Source organism: Nelumbo lutea, chromosome 4 (genome assembly GCF_056320005.1).
Source record: "Nelumbo lutea isolate HS-2025 chromosome 4, American lotus-T2T, whole genome shotgun sequence".
Taxonomy (NCBI): Eukaryota; Viridiplantae; Streptophyta; class Magnoliopsida; order Proteales; family Nelumbonaceae; genus Nelumbo; species Nelumbo lutea.
This window is the reverse complement of record NC_142687.1, coordinates 4247916-4266939: the sequence shown is the minus strand read 5'-3', so window position 1 is coordinate 4266939 and position 19024 is coordinate 4247916. Positions and strand designations below refer to the sequence as shown.

Sequence of the window (19024 nt, the reverse complement as noted above, 5' to 3'; positions counted from 1 at the left end):
ATCAAAATGTAAGCTCAAAATATAGTATAAAATGCATTTGATTAGCACTCCATTTTCTATCTTTTTCATTTTTTTTTTGTTGTGGGATAAGCTCAAAATTTTTGCCCTTTAGGCTGAGTTTGGAAGGAGTATATGTAGACTGCAAAACCTTATAAATCTTGTATATGTTTCCCTGTCTTTCCCTTCATTTTCCTACCTTTTCCTTCAAACCAAACATAGCCTTAACAACGGAGCATCAGGGTGGTCAGGTGTCAATTGGAGTAGATTTGGTTCAATTGACATGTGTGTTCTTCTCTTTTATCAATAAACTGGATATTGGTTCAATTTAACCCAATCTAACATAAATCCATTACTGACGAATCAGTCCAATCCAATCCAAATTAATTTTGATTTTAACAAGATCCAATCAAACACAGGTTCATTGACACCCCTAGTCGTGGTAGCAGTGACAGGGCTCATCCAGTGGCAATAGAGATGACCACATCAACATCAAGAACGACACACCTAGAATTGGGTGGTGCTGAGGGCGAAATCATGCGTATGCACCTGGAAGCTAGAACTCTCTCTCTCTCTCTCTCTCTCTCTCTCTCTCTCATAAGTTATAATCACATGCTAGTTAGGACCCTCTGATGCATGAGCTTCATTTATAAGCAAAATTGAAGAAGGAGCTCTACGATTTTCCAATTAAATGGTGTCAAAGTTCAATTCAAGTATTGTTTTTTAGGGGTTGTCTAGTTTATCCAATCACAATCTAAATTAAGCTTTAGAGAGAGTGGCTAATTTCAATTCAAGTGGTTATTTTTTTTGTATCTTAAAGCTAATTTTTATTATTCTTTTTGAAAATAATATTTTATTAATATTTATTAGTTTATTATTATTTTTATATTATTTTAGGTAAAATTATAAAAAATCCTCTTATAACAATTATATAAACCACTTTTTTTTTACCCTAACAAAGGCCTCCCCTATAGTTTTGAGAAAAAAAAGGTAAAAAAGACATTGAAGGTATTAAAATACCCTTATCATTGTTAATAAAGTAGTATACATAATTTAAAGTTTCAACTTTACCCTCCACTAATTTATTTTGTTAGGCAACTTTCAAAGAATAATTCTCGTAACTCTTCGTAGACAAAGTAAGGTAAAAAGTCTGAAGTGAAGTAAAATTAATTCATTACATCAACATTTTTTTAATTTGGAATGTTGACAAAAGGAAGGTATTTGCACTTTTTTCAAAACAATAATGAAAGTTTTGTTAAGTTTAAAATACTAGGGAGTTTCATAGGGTTGTCAGAAAACCCAAGGAGTTTTTTTTTTTATAATTTTTCTTATTTTTAAATGGGATTTAAATTTATTTTAAATTAATTAAAATATATTTAAAATTAATATTTTTATTAAAATTTCAAATTTGTTAAAATTTAATTTATTTAAGTATATTAAGTTTTTATTAAATTTAAAATTTTGATCTTGCATTTTGGTCATAGATTTTTATTAAGTTGGTTTTAAATTAATAAAATTTAATTATAAATAATATTGTATTAGTTTTATATTAATTTTAATTTGATATTAGTTTTTAATTTAGTTGAATTCTTTTATTAAATTAATAAAAAAATTATCAATAACAATAATTATTTTTTATTTTATTTAAGTAACTTACAAAATCATTTTTATTATGTTAATTTATATTTATTATTTTCAAATGGAATATAAATGGAAGTAGATAATTTAGCATAGTAATATATTATTGAACATCTCATTCATTATAATTAATCTTTTCTAATAAGTACAGTTTAATGCTATCTATCTATCAAAGATAAGTGTCTTTGAGATAAACAAGACAGCATGAAAGTGCTAGCAGGGCACATTCCATTTTATATGTAGGGTATAGATATGTAATATCTTTTGAGAGATCTCCCTGTTATGAATGAAGTAATTACTTGATTAACAAACAGCGGGGTAGTGTTAGGATATAGAAATAGAGAAATTTCTATAGAGAACTGTAAGAGTTTCTTTCACGTATAAAAATATCGCAATATATCGAGGCGTATCCACTGATATGTATATGCCTCTATAGGGTTGTTGCGGGGCTTGGTCTAGTTCAGGGGTAAACTGGCCTGAGACCGATTCCTCTGAACCAATTTCAATGAAAAAGAAAAGAAATAAAAATAAAAAGAAAGCAAAGATACAAGTGCTACGCTTATCGATATTTTGAACATTGCAAAGTAGTGTATATATATTTACTGTTTGATACGATACAATGACTCAATGATTCAATAATACTTTCTCAACTTCTGTGAAATCTCTTCTCAATAACATAAATTAATGAAACATTAATTGTATATGTTAAGGTTCTATCTAAACTAAACTCAAAGTCCAAGAAATTCATTCAACATTGGATGGTTGTGCTTCTCTTCACTTTGCACCAAATACCCATTTTCCAAAGCGATAGCTTAGAAACCTTCAAATAACAGCATTTCGAGACGAAAGTGGTGCTAAAGTGAGGTCTAAGATTGAAGGACATGAATTACTTGATTTTGATCATAATAACCTAAGAAACCTTCAAATGGTAATTGGTTAAGACTGAGCATATTATCATTTCTGTAGGAGTTAAGATTTCGGTTTGTTTCATAAAAACAGGGGGTCCAACTGTGGCAACCGAATTTGATCCCAGGTCTCTATTCCGACAGTCAGAGATCCTATCAGTATATATATATATATATATATATATATTGAAAAAATTGAATTATCTCATGATTTCTGCCTAAATTTTTCAATAAGCGTACATTAAACTTTTTAAATTCTCCTTTGTTCATAACCGTTAATGCACCTCACAGATGAGAAGAGGTCTTGAATGTTTCAGTATTTAGGAGAAACGTAGGGGAGGTTTAAGGAATTTATCATTATTAATTTTTACCCTTTTTAACAGCTCCTTATGTTTGCTTGTTATGTGAATTTTGGAATGTGGACTGAATCTAGTTTGCAAAACTAACGGATCTCTATGAGTGCGGTCTGGTGGCTGCAGCATTCCACACGAGTCCCGATCTGCTCCTCCCATAGCCATATTTATATTAACCTCATATACAGAAACATCTCTCATACTTATATATTTTTATATTATAGTAGTTATTTAAAGTGAAATGTATCCATGAGGTTGAGGTTGGTGTGAGGTGCTTTGTGTGAGAAGCAAATCTCAATTCATTCCACTTCCCTTTCTCTAAAATTGACTACATTACATTGGGAAACTCCCAACCACCTGAAATAGAACTCTCTTTCCAAAATGGACTTAAGGCCTCCCCTCCTATGCATCAGATGGTAAAATCCGTTTATATGTGACCTCATGTAGGGGGTTAAATTTTTAAAAAACTCAAATTTGCTCCTAATCACTTGGTCAGTTTCTTTAATGTTTTGATCGGACACCCAACGCCAGGGATTCCAGATGGATGTTCTACCACAGCCAGGGGTCTCAAGGTCTAGGATACATGCATTAGCCAAAAGCTTAAGGATCGTAAATGTGCTACATTGGACCTGGGTGGTCTGATGGTTAACAAAACAATTCTGATCACCACTAAACCATCTTGACATAGTGAAAGAGACGAGGGAGACAACTTAAACGACCAATCTTCTCTTTCCTATTGCTTCCTCGCCGGCCGGCCCCTCGGTCTGTTTGTCCTGTGCTCAAAATTTAGTTGAGAAACCCATCCATCAGTAATGGAAATGGAAATAGCTGAATGCCATGGCTGTTCAGCTATTTGTGGAATCAATGATAATGCCCCCACATTAGTTATAAAATATATGAGGTGTTCACCAATAGGTTAAATAGTTGTGAATTCTATGTATTTTATTACTGGCGTAGAGTATTACCATTGGTTCTGTAGTCTAGCCCACCAAACAGCTATTGTGCTCAGCTAATCCTTTTATTTACTGACAGGTTTTGGATTCATATATTATAGTGTTGCTTAAGATATTGACCTAGATTTTGGGAAAACCATAACAGGTGTGAATAGAAGAGGAGCAAATTTGTGGAAAAGTCATTAGATGAAAAACTTAATGATGTGTTTGGTTGCAATGCAAATAGATTTGTACTAATGTAAAACTATGGCAGTGCAAATGATTTGAGTGTAAATTGTGACCTATTTTTGTTTTAAATTTTAGCTTATTTTATTTGATTGCAGTATAAAAGAAGTAATTTAAGATACAAAGTAGAATAAAGTAAAACTCAAAATAAAATTAAACAAGAATTTGCATTTTTTTTTCATTTGCACTCCCATACATTTGTATTAGTACAAATAAAATCGCACTACAACCAAATGCAACCTTAAGAAATTAAGAAAACGAAATAGGCATAATAAATGTTTCTACTGTTGTGACCACCATGAACCCCATCATTCAGATGATTTACCCTAACCAATAAATAAATAAGGTAAATTTGCTGAAACCTTCCCCTGAAGTTTTTGGCTATTGTCAAAATCTCTCCTAAATTTTGGTAATTGCAATTATCTCTTCCCAAACATTTTGACTAGTTACAAGTAAACCCCTTTTGTTAAAATTTTCTAATAAGGACCAAAATGTTCAAATACCCTATAATTACAATTGAGGCTAATTTTACATAAAAAATAATACAAACTTTATAAATAAACAATAAAAAAGAGTTTAAATTTTAGTTTTATTTTTGAGCAATTGCTATGAAAGGCAGATTTGGAAAATAAATCAATTAAAAAAAAAGTACCAAATGACTTTGAGGAATATTTTATATGAAAAAATAATTAAAAGTTAAACATTTGGAATAATGAATATTTTAAATATTTTTATGTCTGTTGTTAGAGGATTCTAACATGAATTCTGTTCTTATACCCACAAAAGCCCTGCCCACACCTACCCACGTGTCATTGCAAATGCATACTGAGAGCATCTCCCATATTTACTTGTTATTATTCATCGGAAACATGTTGCCGAATTACAACCATTGTGTCATTTGGGTACGTATGAATAGGGTTATTGTGGGCTGGAGATTCGAATTGATCTAACAGATGAGTCTACTTCGAAACTGAATGAAAAAGTGCATACCAGCAACGGTCAAAAACCTCAGTGAGGTTTGGTTTTAGCAATTTACCCGACTAATAAACAAATAAATAAAATGTAACGTTCAAAATTTCAAGCAGCACATCTTAAAATAATATACGTGGTGAATATTAGACATGTGTTAAAGCAGGGAAGAATGTGAATCCTACTCTCGCGAGTAGAATTAGAAATGGTATTGTCACCGTTTCTTTTATATGTGTCTATTTATAGAATACCGCAAATACAACACAAAGGTCCTGTTAAAAGACAGAAACACCCTTCACAGGGATATGTGTAAAATCAGTGACGAGAGTAGATCTATATTCCTACTCGCGAGAGTATGTATTAGCATCTCTGAGAATCTGACAACCACACAAAACGCGAACAACGCCACGCCAGCTGGCCATTTCTAATGCTCACACAACCAACATTACATAGACGATTGCGATTTCACCACATGTAATTACCATCCCGCGTCGTCTATCTATCCGTTAGCTAGCCCTAACTTTAACGGAAAAATTTTTCTCCCTCTCTCTCCCTCCCTCCCCTCCCCCTCTCTCTCTCTCTCTCTCTCTCTCTCTCTCTCTCTCCTGAAACTCCTTCTGTAAGAGAGGAAAAAAAAAAAGAAAATTTGACTAGAAAAAAGAGACGAAATGGGAAAACTACTCTGCGATTCAACCGCCATTGCTGAAACTTTCCAATCTCCCTCACCGGTTATTCCATGGAGAGATCCGACCTTGGCTTCTTTCGATACCCCCGAGACAGCCGGTGTCGCAGATCATGCAAGCTGGGAAACTGTAAGCGGTTTAGAGGACCAGCAAAAGCGTTATTTGCAGAGACTCCATACAAAGGGAGTTCTATGGAAGCACCCACAGGGCGACAACCGCGGCGATTAAGCATCTTTACTCCCCCGATTTGAAAGCTGGTTGGGGTATTCATGTTGTGCAGGAGGTAAAATTGTTGGCCAAGAAGGAAGATCGAGTGAGTCTAGATGTTGCCATCAACGAGCTCGTTGATCTTGGCTTGCAAAGGTATTCCATCACTTTTTTTTTTTTTAAATGGTTTTGCTTTGGCTAGAAAAACAATTTCCTTTACCATTTGTTGGATCTGTTTTATTATTGTTACCCCCCTATTTTATTATCTTTCGATTAGCTTCTTTTCTTCTTCGAGTTATTTTGCTTCCTCCCACGAAACCATTCTCTTAAACTTTTCGTTCGTTTTGGCTGCCTAATTTTTTATTCTCGCTTTTCATTTATGAAGCGCATCAAAGGTACTTCTGATTGTCTAAGAAATTCCCAATATTTGAACTCCTTGCTTAAATTTTTTTATTCATTGATAGGCATCTTCTTCCTAAATTTATTTAATAATAGTGAATTTCTTCTTAGCTTTTGCATTTTTATCCAATCTGCAAATAAATGGGCTTGTCCATGTGAACACCCACACCTTCCTACCAAAAGGTGTTCGAGTCTCAGGCATTTGTTGGTCACTTGTTTATTTCATTTATATGAATTATAAGGGAAATGGCTGCGGAATCCATATATAAAGAGCGATGCATTGCCGTGGATGATGGCCTGAGTTGGGCCAAATACATGTCTATCTCCGGTAGTCCAGACGATGAGTATGACATCATCACTTTGCAATATACTGAGGAGGGCTTATTAACTGTAGATGATAACAGAGAAGGACGAGCGGCTGCTTTTGGAGACGATATAGCGATAGAGAGCCTGGCAACTGAGTTCAAGAGGGAGATATATGTGGTGAGAAGAAGCATTGTTTTCTTTACACTGCTTATCCTTTGGTATTGGTTGCTACTTACCTGTTTGGAATTTTGGTTTTGCATGTTTTATTTACACCAGATACAATAGTGCTACCTAGGGGTGAGTACTATTCGGTTAAAACCGAAAAACCGAACCCAAAGTTTCGGTTTTGATTTGTTCGGTTTGGTCTTCTCGGTTTTTGGTTAAATCGATTTGGTTAATTTAGTTCTCGGTTTCGGTTTTTAGAATTAAAAATTCGATTAACCGAATTAACCAAACTTTCTATTATTATATGTAAATATATAATATAATATGTAAGGTATATTATATAATATGCAACATATAATATGTAATATATTATATATTTATATATTAATATATAATATAATAAAATTTGATTTCATAATATATATTATATATTATATGTTATAATGTATACAATAAAGTATATATTATTTAAATTCAGTTTTAACCGAAAACCAAACCAAATATTTTGGTTTTGGTTTTGGTTTAGATTTTTTAGTTCATTTTTTAAAATGTCAGTTTATTCGATTCGATTTTTAACCGAATAAACCGAATACTCACCCCTACTGCTACCTACCATAATGTGTTTATCGACTGCATTGCTGTATCAGAAAATTAAAATTGATATATTGTGATGACGTTCTGCTTTGTGAATTATGATTAGGGATTTATAAGCAACTGATGTATGAATTAGAATTTTGTTATGATCACTTGCATCTATGCTTAATTAATGTGCCCTGTAAAATCTTACTTGTAATATGCACTTGGATAAGCTTCATGTGATAACGACTTATATTTGCAGACATTCCTAACCCGTTGTATTTTGTACTCTTACTGATGCTGCAGTGTCTGTGGCCCATTTGGGAAGTTTCCTTTTACATGTATTCTTATTGAGTTATTGCATCATTAATGAAAATAAAAGTGGAAAACTCTAATTATACCTTTCTCTTTTTGTGCGAATTTTCATCTGCCAGCTATTGTTGAAACTGTCAACATCTTTTTCGTTATATTTGCCTTCTATGGCATCACTTGAACAGAAAATGGTGTGGTTTAGCTGTGCATGAGAAAGATAGTGGGTTGTAGTCTGAAGAAAGTAACCTCAAGATGATGAAACAAGTAATAAAAGGGAAATACACTGGTTTTTTTTTTTTTAATTATTTCGGGTTTAAACTTCAATTCTATTAGAATTATATTAGTTTCTTTAAGTGCCTTACTAACTTTAGTGATATTTTGAGGCTATGTTTGGTTTGAAGTAAAAAGTAGGGGAAGGAAAGGAAGGGAAGGAAACCTTTACAAACCTTGTATAGGTTTTGATACCTTTCCCTTCCTTTCCCTACCTTCAAACCAAACATAGCCTAGAGGTAAGAGTAGTCACCAGTGCCATCACCCTTAACAGAAGGATCAAGGATAGATTAGTCATATGCTGATCAGATAAAAGATAAGGTAATCATAAAGATTCTTAATTGCATTTGCAATTAAGTGGGTGTTTGGCACCAATGCATTTCATGAGTTATCCATTTCACCAACTTGCCACATCAGGAAAAAAACGGAAATGCTCTGTAGTTGCATTTGAAAAGCCAATTTTTTGGAAAAGCATTGATGCAATAATTAGCTCTGGTATTCGTGAGAGGAGAGGTTTCGTGAAATGTCAAATTAACATTTCTTGAATCACCAAAATGATGTGGCAAATTGAAAATTGAAAAATCAGACAGATTTTCTAAAATGTCATACAGTTGTCATAGTGAAAATATTATAAAAATCAAGTCAAAGCACCTTAAACACCCAGTCAGCATGTATGTCCACCTAACCTTTTTTTCTTTCAGCCAAGGCAAAATAGTACAATTAGCTCCTAAAGAAACCATAAAAACCAGTCGATTTAGACAATTCAAATGCTAAGAAATTTTTATAAGTAATCACGACATTATTTATAAAACAATTAAGGAAAATTTTGTTATGTTTAGTCAACGATTTGGCATGCTTAGTTATCCTTTGGCTTACGAAATTTTATAAGCAATCACAACATTAATTATAAAACAACGAAAGGAAAACCTTGTTAGATTAATGAATGATTTGGTGTGCTGGTTGGGTTAATCATAGATTTGTTGAATTGTTGCATTCATATTTTATATTTACTTTTTTTATCATTCTTCATATCTTTTTGCGATTCTTGATGACATGTATTTATTTTTAATAGTTTTAAGGTTATTATGGATAAAATTACCATGAATTGTGTCTCTTCTCTTTTGGGGCAAACATTCAGCAAAAAGAATTCTTCACAAACAGTGCCTCTTGTTGTGAACTTTTGTTCATTTTAACTATCCTTTTAATATTACCTCTTTCATAGGTTCAAGCACATGGGTCAGATGGAATGGTCGATGAAGAAAATTGTGTCTTCTTCCTTCCTCACCGTCCTAGAAGTCAAATTTGTGAACTTCCATTTTTTCTTTTCATGAAAGGGACAGGTAAATAGTCTTTTATCATCATAACGATACATGCATGTTATTCTTTGTATGACTTCCATTGCAACAATTTTACTATATTTTTTTGGACGGAAGCCTCAGGCCCTTGTGCTTATGATTTTTATCACTTAAGAGACGTTACATTGAGGTGACGGTTCAGTCCAACCTTCCAACAAAAAAAAAAAAAACAAGTTAAAATTGACAAATTATTGTTTTCGATTGTTTTATAATTCATACTGCTGTCATATGCCGGTTTAGTTTTATTGCTTATACTGAATAATTTGCAGATAAAACCCTCAGTTATCCCTAAATATTTTTATTTTTCTTTAATATCTTTTCTTGTTCAGGTTGGTGCGGTGCTGGAGCTGATCACTATGAGCCTCTGATAGCCCATCCTGCTCCATTTGTTTCCCAAGAAAAGGCTGCTGTTGTACTCTGAGGAAGCCAATTAGAGACTTTTCATTTTGTTTATTTCTTTTTATTTTAAAATGCTTTGGCAGTAACATAGTCCTCGCAATTCTTTTGCGGGTTGCAAGGAAAAATTCCATTGCACACCTTCCATTTTTTAACCAGATTTGTTTTTTTTTTTTCACTTTTGACACTAACCAGCAGGTCTATGTGCCTGCACTTGAGACCCCCTCTGTAGCAGTACATCTGTATTGTTTTTGCCGGCCTTCTATTGTTGATTTGAGGTTTTGGACATTGTTTCTGTACTAGATTGACATTCTGTATTGCTACCCTTGTGTTGTATCTTTTTGACTTTAGCTGAATAGTGAATTTTACTATTTGTTAATGCATTTGCCTTATTTCCTAAAAATAAATCAATAAGCACAATTAAATAGTTTATTTTCTTTAAATCAAAGTTTCTTGAAAGAGTTGGTCTTTCATAATCTTTCTTGCTCCTGATTGATATGAATGTATGGTGAGAGGCGAATGCATGCGGAGGGGTGTGCTTTTCAAATCCGTTCTGCATATATTTGTTTTGTCAGGGACTGATTCTTCCACTACAACTGCTTTCGTACTTGTCAAGCACTCGAGCGAATTTGATTGTCGGCATTTAATGTATACTCCAGAGTCATGCTTGTGAGATTGTATGAGATGTTCAATGGCACACTGTGCGTGAGGTGGTGACTGCATTTTGTTAGCGTTGTGGCGCACACCATTGTTTCGATTGCTTCCCAATCTAGTACTTGTTTCCTGATAAAGGATTTTACTTTATATTGAGAGTGCAAGAATGCCAAGTGTTTTATTCTGTGTAGGTTCAGTTTAGTGTGTTCTTGGAGAATCCAAAAATCCATGTTCATATTTTAGCCACCAACACCGGTCATTTCAGGTGGGAGTGACGTTTTTTTTTTTTCTTTCAGACTCCCTTTTCTCATGTAGATAAATTTTTAAACATTCGTTGTACTGCCAGGGGAATTGCAAACTGCAAATAAGCCCTACCCTTTTGAATAATATATGGTTTATTTTTCTTTCATATGTATTTTATTTACAGTGTTGATGTGTTAATGTTCTTTTGACTATAATCTACCAATGTTTTTATTTTTGTTTCAAAGATAGTTCCCAAGTTTCATGATATCTATATTTTGAAGTCAACTGGTGACAAATAATAGGGCCTCCATTATTTGTTCAACGAGTACTGCTATGAAAAAGCAGAAAAAGTAGTTATTGTTTTTCATTGTGAGGAAGACCATTGTTTTCAAAGATTTAAATTCCTATGATTCTAATAATTATCATGTTTGTCCGCTTTGGTTCGAATATATAACAAATGTAAGCAAAAAGAGTTCCAACCAGCGATGCCGAGTCGGATGCTTAATGCAGTTCTGTCACGGGGCTTGTCAATTTTGTTGCCATCATTTGCAGTAGCATCTATTGGACTCCGGATCACTTGTCTACGAGAATTCTGTCCAAGTTTATCTCAGTCATATATAAACAACATCTCATCCTCTGCATATTATTACGCAGGGGGAGATATTTCCAATTCATTGGGGTAATGTATTGTGAATTGTCATGGGCAGAGTTTTCGTGGGCAGGAGAATTGGAGTCCATCGATAGAATTCCTGTTTAGGAGGAATTGTTTGAACTTAGAATTCTTCTCTAACCTGATTGGGTATCTTTGACTGCCTCCTGGCCTCTCTGTTCATTATTACCCATAAATTTAGGACTTAAATTTAAGAATAGATGACTTGTTGAAACTAAAGTTAGGGCCCGTTTGGTTTGTGATTGGAATTGGAATTGGAATGGCCTATTTTGTTTGATTGTTTGGTTCAGATTGGAATTGGAATCGAATTCTGATTTATGCTGTTTGGTTTTTTAAGAGGCTGCATTCGAAATCAGCCATGATTTCTAATTTTGCTCATAATAAAAATTAAAAAGCAGAAAATGCATGAAAATACAAAAAATTGCAGAAATTTTGTAGGAAATGCAGAAATTACAATAATTTTGTAAAAAATTCAAAAAAAATGTAAAAAATTTGCAGAAACACCATTTACAGAAAAATGCATAAAAAATTCTATTAAGATGTGTATTAAGTGGGGCCCATCTTGTCTCGTGGTAAGTACCACGTGATAAGTATTAACTCCAAAATGGGGAGAGGAACCGTTGGCTGTACAGGGTCCAATACCACCAGCTCTCTGCAACTATAAATACTTACTGATGAAGGAAGATTTGGCCCGACCTCTCTATTATGTGACATGTGGCAGAAACAACAGCTCGGCAAAAGGGGCCCAGCCTAGACGGGAACAAGGGGACACACTTCGCCGAACTGACCCTTGTAACAACTCGGGATACACTTCGCCGAACTGACCCACCTTGTAACAGCTCGGGATACACTTCGCCGAACTGACCCACCTTGTAACAGCTCGGGATACACTTCGCCGAACTGACCCACCTTGTAACAGCTCGGGATACACTTTGCCGAACTGACCCACCTTGTAACAGCTCGGGATACACTTCGCCGAACTGACCCACCTTGTAACAGTTCAGGATACACCTCGCCGAACTGACATGCCCTATAGATACCTCCGATCTCAAGACCGCCTCGTTCAGCACTTCGCACCACCTTCTGGGCACCAAAACCAAACAAGTCGTACCATGCCTGACACTAGGGAAGTCCATGCCCGAGAGCGCCATGCCTGACTAACTTGGGATCTGACGTTTGGCAATAGCATTCTAAACGGCTACCTGCCACCGCCATTGACACCGCCATCTCCAGTTAGACGGTTAGGCAGTGACGGTTCTGTCTCAGCAAAAAGGACGACGGCCGAATTGACAAGCACAAGGGTAATCATACCCGATCTGACAAGGGCCTCGGGACGAGTACACGAAGTGACTATAAGAGCTCCCTGCCCCCCGACAACGGAGGTTTGCAAACTTTGCGCTATCTGGTATTACCTTGCTTTTGAAGGATTCTAACTTGAGCTTCGGAGCCTCTATACCGGGTTACCCCCGGAGCTTTCCCATCTCCTCCGTTTCAGGTTCCCTGCTACCCTGTTCGGAAGCAAGGCAGCAGACAGCTAAGACCAGTTGGATCGCGCTCCATCAATTGGCGCCGTCTGTGGGAAACGCTTCAAAAAGCCTCCCTCCAAACTTCGATAACCCCTTTTTCTTCAAAAAACCCAACACTCATGGCCTCCTCCAGCAACACCGGACGTGGCACGGAGACAAACGCCACCGGGGAGCAACTTCAGGTCCCCGTAGTGTGCGTTGGACAGTTCACCATCCCCCTTTTGGCGGATGGGGTCCCCATCTTGAACGCGCCACAAGCAGTGGCACCCGTAAACCCTCCTACCACAAGCGTCCCCTTTCCTCTCCCCATTGAGACAACCTTCACTGAACCAACTGCCGTCCCCCTGGCAGCTAGCCAAAACCGATTGGAGGACCTGATGCAGTGCATGCGGGCAATGCAAGCCCAAATGCAACAGTTCCAGCAACACCAGCTTCACCAGCACCAAGTGCTACACAACATCTCCCAGTATCACTATCAATAGCAGTTCCCCCAACTGCCACTGAACCAACCACTACTTCCACCTCGCCACCCCGCTCTGAGGCCGGTCAAGGCCTCCCCACAGGATGGGCGCTCCCGCCAGGCGAAGGCCTCCCGGCCCCAGAACCACCCCAACAGCCAGGCCTCGTCCCCAGGTCAAAGAGAGAAAAATGTCATCCCCGCCTCGCAACCTGCAGGCGGGTCGGGAACCTCGCCCGCGAGGTCGGCACCCCGACGCTCCAAGCCCGAGCTCCCGCTCACCGAAAACCGATTCAGGGCCCTGGCGGCAGACTACCAGCATTTCGGGCCCCTCGAGCTCGGTAACACGGAGGCCAGCAGCGCCAGCACAAGGCCCGCTCAATGGCGAAGTCGCCGGCGAAGCCGTCGAACCGCCACCCGCGCCTTGTCGGAATTCAGAGGCAAAGACACGAGCTCGGACGAGGTAGGGGCTGCCCCGGCTCTCTCCGTTCCTTCCCCCCTCGCCTCGGAACTCCTGGCGGGTCGGGAACCTCGCCCGCGAGGTCGGCACCCCGGCGCTCCAAGCTCGAGCTCCCGCTCACCAAAAACCGATTCAGCGCCCTGGCGGCAGACTACCAGCATTCCGGGCCCCTCGAGCTCGGTAACACGGAGGCCAGCAGCGCCAGCACAAGGCCCGCTCAACGGGGAAGTCGCCGGCGAAGCCGCCGAACCGCCACCCGCGCCTTGTTGGAATTCAGAGGCAAAGACACGAGCTCGGACGAGGTAGGGGCTGCCCCGGCTCTCTCCGTTCCTTCCCCCCTCGCATCGGAACTCCTGGCGGTCCCCTTACCCAGAGACTTCAAGCTCCCACCTCTGGACAAGTACGACGGGTCCTTCGACCCCAACGACCACGTTGACGCCTTTCAGTCGCAAATGCACCTCGCCAGGGCCAGCGAATCGTGCATGTGTGTGGCATTTACCACCACCCTCAGAGGGGTAGCCCTTACTTGGTATAGGAACCTGGCCCCCGGGTCGATAAAGTGCTGCACCCAGTTTGTGCAAGTCTTCACCACACACTTCGTCACCAGCTGATGGTGCCCCAGAACAGAGGAAAGCATCTTCGGAGTGGTCCAAAGAGAAGGAGAATCTATTCGGGGCTACATCAAGCGGTTCAACGAAGCATGCTTGCAGATACCGCGGTTGGACCCCGCAGTGCAGCTCGCGGCGACCAAAAGAGGGGTGACGCACAAAGAGTTCAAATGGCACATGGTGGCCAACCAACCCGCGACCGTGGCCGAATTCCTCAAACTCACGGATAAGTTCATGAGGACAGAGGAAGAAATCAACCAACGAACCGAAGGCGGGAACGAGAAAAGAAAGAGAGAAGGCGAGCTCTCCAACTCGGCGAATGGAAAAAACCCGACCCAGGAGCCGAAGCCGAACCAGTCCTTCCGGTCCCCCCTAGCAGTTCGAACGGACTACACGCCGTTAAACACAAGGCGGACAGAGATCTTAATGACGATCAAAGACGCTTCATACGTTAAGTGGCCACCTCTCCTAAAGGGAAATCCGAACGAGAGAAACAAGAATTTGTATTGTAGTTTCCATAGAGACCATGGTCATAGCACCGAACAGTGTAATAACCTCCGGGATGAGATAGAGGGACTCATCCGTCGCGGATACTTGAGAAAATTTGTACAACACAGCAATAACAATAAAGCATGTCGGAAAATGGAGCACGAAAAGGATGCCCCCGAGTCTAGCAACAGACCTGCCGAACCGTTGCAGAAGCAGCCTCTGGAAGAGAGGCCAGTTCGGGGAACCATCCATGTAATAGTGGGAGGTTCGGTGGTAGCGGGGTGTACCTCGGCAGCAGCCCGGACTTCAGTTCGCGAAGCGTTCATCGAAGAACGGAACCCCCCAAAGAGACCAAAGACCGAAGAACCAATCTTTTTCACGGAGGACGACGCGCGAGGAGTCCACTACCCCCATGATGACGCGCTTGTCATTAAGCTAAGGATCAGCGACTTTGAGGTCAGGCGCGTACTCGTAGATTCGGGCAGCTCAGCCGACATCCTCTTCAAAACAGCATTTGACCAGCTGCAGTTACAGAGGAGCGAACTGAAGCCCGCGAACACTCCCCTGGTAGGTTTCAGCGGAGAGGAAGTCAGGCCCCTCGGAAAAGTAACTGTCCCTGTGGAAGTCGGCACATGGCCTTGTGCGGTCAGACTCAACCATGATTTCCTGGTAGTCGCGACCCCCTCCCCATACAATGCCATAATAGGGCGGCCGATCACGCATGTCCTACGGGCGGCGATTTCCACCTACTATTTGGCCATGAAGTTCTCTATGGACTTCGGTATAGGGGTAGCGTGGGGCGACCAGCTCGAGTCCCGCAAGTGCTACGTTGCCGCCCTGAACGGAAAAACAAAGGCGGCCGACGACCTCGAACTGGAGCGGCCTGTGGAGCAAGGTGAGGAGCGTGCTTCGCCAACGGAGGAAACAGTCGCAATTCCGACTTCAGCTACGGACCCAGCTCGCACACTAAGCATCGGAGCTTCCATCGAAGACCCCCTACGAGCCGAACTGGTGAGTTTTTTACTTCAAAATTTAGATATTTTTGCTTGGTCCGCGGCCGACATGCCCGGCATTAGCCCCGGACTGATAACTCACAAACTTAATACTGACCCTGTAGTCAGACCCGTTAGACAGAAGAAACGCAACTTAGCCCCAGAACGCTGGAGAGCAGTCGACGAGGAGGTCAAGAAGCTCCTCGCAGCAAACTTCATAAGGGAAGTCCATTACCCGAACTGGGTGGCCAACCCGGTGTTGGTAAAAAAGGCAAGCGGCAAGTGTCGCATGTGTGTCAACTATACCGACCTGAACCGAGCTTGCTCGAAAGATTGCTTCTCCCTCCCCAGAATTGACCGCCTAGTGGATGCGACCTCGGGAAACGAGTTGCTAAGCTTCCTGGATGCCTACTCGGGCTACAACCAAGTTAGGATAGACCCATCCGATGAGGAAAAAACCAGCTTCATAACCGAGTTCGGCCTGTATTGCTACAAAGTCATGCCCTTCGGACTAAAAAATGCCGGGGCGACTTTCGAAAGACTTGTAAATAAGCTATTTCGGCCCCTGATTGGTACGAAGATAGAGTGCTATGTAGACGACATGGTCGTCAAGACTCAATTTTCACAAGAGTTAATACAAGACTTAGATTCTGTTTTCCAAATCCTGCGTCAGTTTAGCATGAAGCTGAACCCCAACAAGTGTGTCTTCGACGTCACCTCGGGCAAGTTCCTAGGCTACATTGTCAATCGACGTGGTACTGAGGTCAACCCGGACAAAATAAAAGCCATTCTAGATATGAAACCACCTCGGAAAGTAAAAGAGGTTCAGAGGCTAAACGGCCGCATAGCCGCTCTAAGCCGCTTCTTGTCTAAGTCAGCAGACCACTGCCTACCCTTCTTCAAGGCAGTCAAAGGCAAAGGGTTCGAGTGGACCCAGGATTGCCAGTTCGCATTCGACGAACTAAAAGGTTACCTCGCTAGTGTGCCAACCTTAGCCCGGCCCGAGGTGGGCGAGGTCTTAGAACTGTACCTCTCGGCGAGCGACGAGGTGGTCAGTTCGGTACTGATAAAGGAAACAGACCGGGTCCAACGACCCATATATTATGTTAGTAAAATTTTGCAGGGAGCAGAGGCAAGGTACCCGGAGATAGAAAAACTAGCATACGCCCTAGTAATAGCATCTCGGAAACTCCGCCCGTACTTCCAGGCTCACACCGTCATCGTCCTAACTGACAAACCTCTTAGACAAGTTTTACTCAAACCCGAAGTCTCTGGTCGACTGACGAAATGGGCCATCGAACTCAGCGAGAACGACCTCCAGTACAAACCGAGAACCGCTATCAAGGCCCAAACTTTGGCAGATTTTATCGCCGAGTGCACTTTCAGCCACGAAGCCCCACAGGTCGAGCCCGAGGTCCCCAGTTGTGGCGAACCCGGAGCTCCTGAGCCCATAGAGTTCGAACCCGTGAAGTAGCAGCCAGTGTGGCATCTCTCCTGGTCAGGCGAAGCGCGAACTGGGATGAGGAGCCCTGGATCCTTCACGTGGATGGTTCCTCGAACCAGTAAGGCAGCGGAGCTGGAATAGTCTTGTGCGGCCCAAGCGGCACAAAATTAGAATACGCACTACGCTTTGAGTTCGCGACATCCAACAACAAGGTAGAGTACGAAGCGCTGATCGTCGGGCTGGACCTAGCGCGAAAGGTTAAGGCAAAACACTTGGTCTTCTGCAGCGATTCTCAGCTCGTGGTAAACCAAGTTACCGGCGAATACGAAGCACGCGATCTCTCCATGATCGCATATTTGGCCAAAGTAAAAGAAGCCCTGCTCAACTTCCGGTCACACATCATCAGGAAAATCCCGATGTCAGAAAACACTGAGGCCGATGCCCTGTCCCGGTTAGCCAGTACGAGTCACAACAATATGAGAACTGTGTACATAGAGGACTTACCTCAGCCTAGTATTCTCGGGGGGACAGAGGAGGTCGCTCCCGTCTTAGAAGCAGAGCCGAGCTGGATCGATCCCCTCGCGAGCTTCCTGATAGACGGAACCCTCCTTGTAGAACGCAATGCGGCCAAGAGGGTGCAGCGCCAGGCGGCCAAATACGTCATAATAGACGAACGGTTATATCGACGGTCGTACACGCTCCCCTATTTGCGGTGCCTGCGACCTATCGAAGCCGAGTTCGTACTCCACGACACTCATGAAGGCCTGTGCGGCGGACACTTGGGGGGCAGAGCACTCACCCAAAAGGCACTTCGACAAGGATACTATTGGCCAACGATCAAGGCAGAAGCTGTCGAGCTCGTCAGAAAATGCAACAAGTGTCAGAAGCACGCTAACATCCACCATCAACCTGCCTCCGACCTCAAATACCTCGCCAGCCCGTGGCCCTTTGCACAATGGGGCATCGACCTCCTATGGCCATTCCCACCAGCAACAGGCGGAAGAAAATTCTTAGTTGTTGCGGTAGATTATTTTACGAAGTGGATAGAAGCCAAACCTCTAGCAACTGTTACGGCTCGAAACATACAGAACTTCTTTTGGAAGAACATAGTATGTCGGTTCGAGTTACCTTGGGTTCTAATCTCCGACAACGGCAAACAGTTCGAGGATATCAAGTTCCAAGAGTGGTGCCAGAACATGGGGATTCGGCAAAATTTCACGTCAGTCGCGCACCCGCAGGCAAACGGTCAGACGGAAGTAATGAACAGAGCCATCCTGCACGGACTGAAAGCACGTTTGGATCGAGCTAAGGGATTGTGGGCCGAAGAGCTACGGCACTGAAGCAGTGATCCCGGTGGAAATCGAAATACCAACGTTGCGATTAGAAACATACGATGATCGGACGAACGGAGACGAGTTACGCACCAACCTCGACCTACTGGACGAGGTAAGGGACCTCGCGCACATCCGAACAACGACATACCAGCAGCAGGTAGATCGCTACTACAATAGCAGAGTAAAGCAACGAAGCTTCCGAGTTGGCGACCTGGTCCTCCGTAAAATTATGGTGCCCGAACCCGGCATCGGAAAGCTTGGACCTAATTGGGAAGGGCCCTATAAAGTAAAAACAGCGCTCGGGGGTGCATACGAACTCGAAACCTTGGAAGGCAAACGAGTACCTCGAACATAGAACATCGTGAACTTGAGGCGATACTACCTATAAACTACGTAGCGAAGTGGACGAAATCAGGCCCTATGTGCCACAAGGCAAGC

At 41.3% G+C, this 19024-nt stretch overlaps 1 pseudogene across 1 annotated transcript; it reads left to right on the top strand.

Moving 5' to 3' along the window:
• Positions 1–5596: 5596 nt before the first annotated feature.
• LOC148853467 (uncharacterized) lies at positions 5597–10088 on the top strand (annotated as a pseudogene). The gene is made up of 4 exons (XR_016112322.1): positions 5597–6086; positions 6572–6812; positions 9181–9298; positions 9643–10088. The product of XR_016112322.1 is annotated as an uncharacterized LOC148853467 (transcript).
• The last annotated feature ends 8936 nt before the right edge of the window (positions 10089–19024 follow it).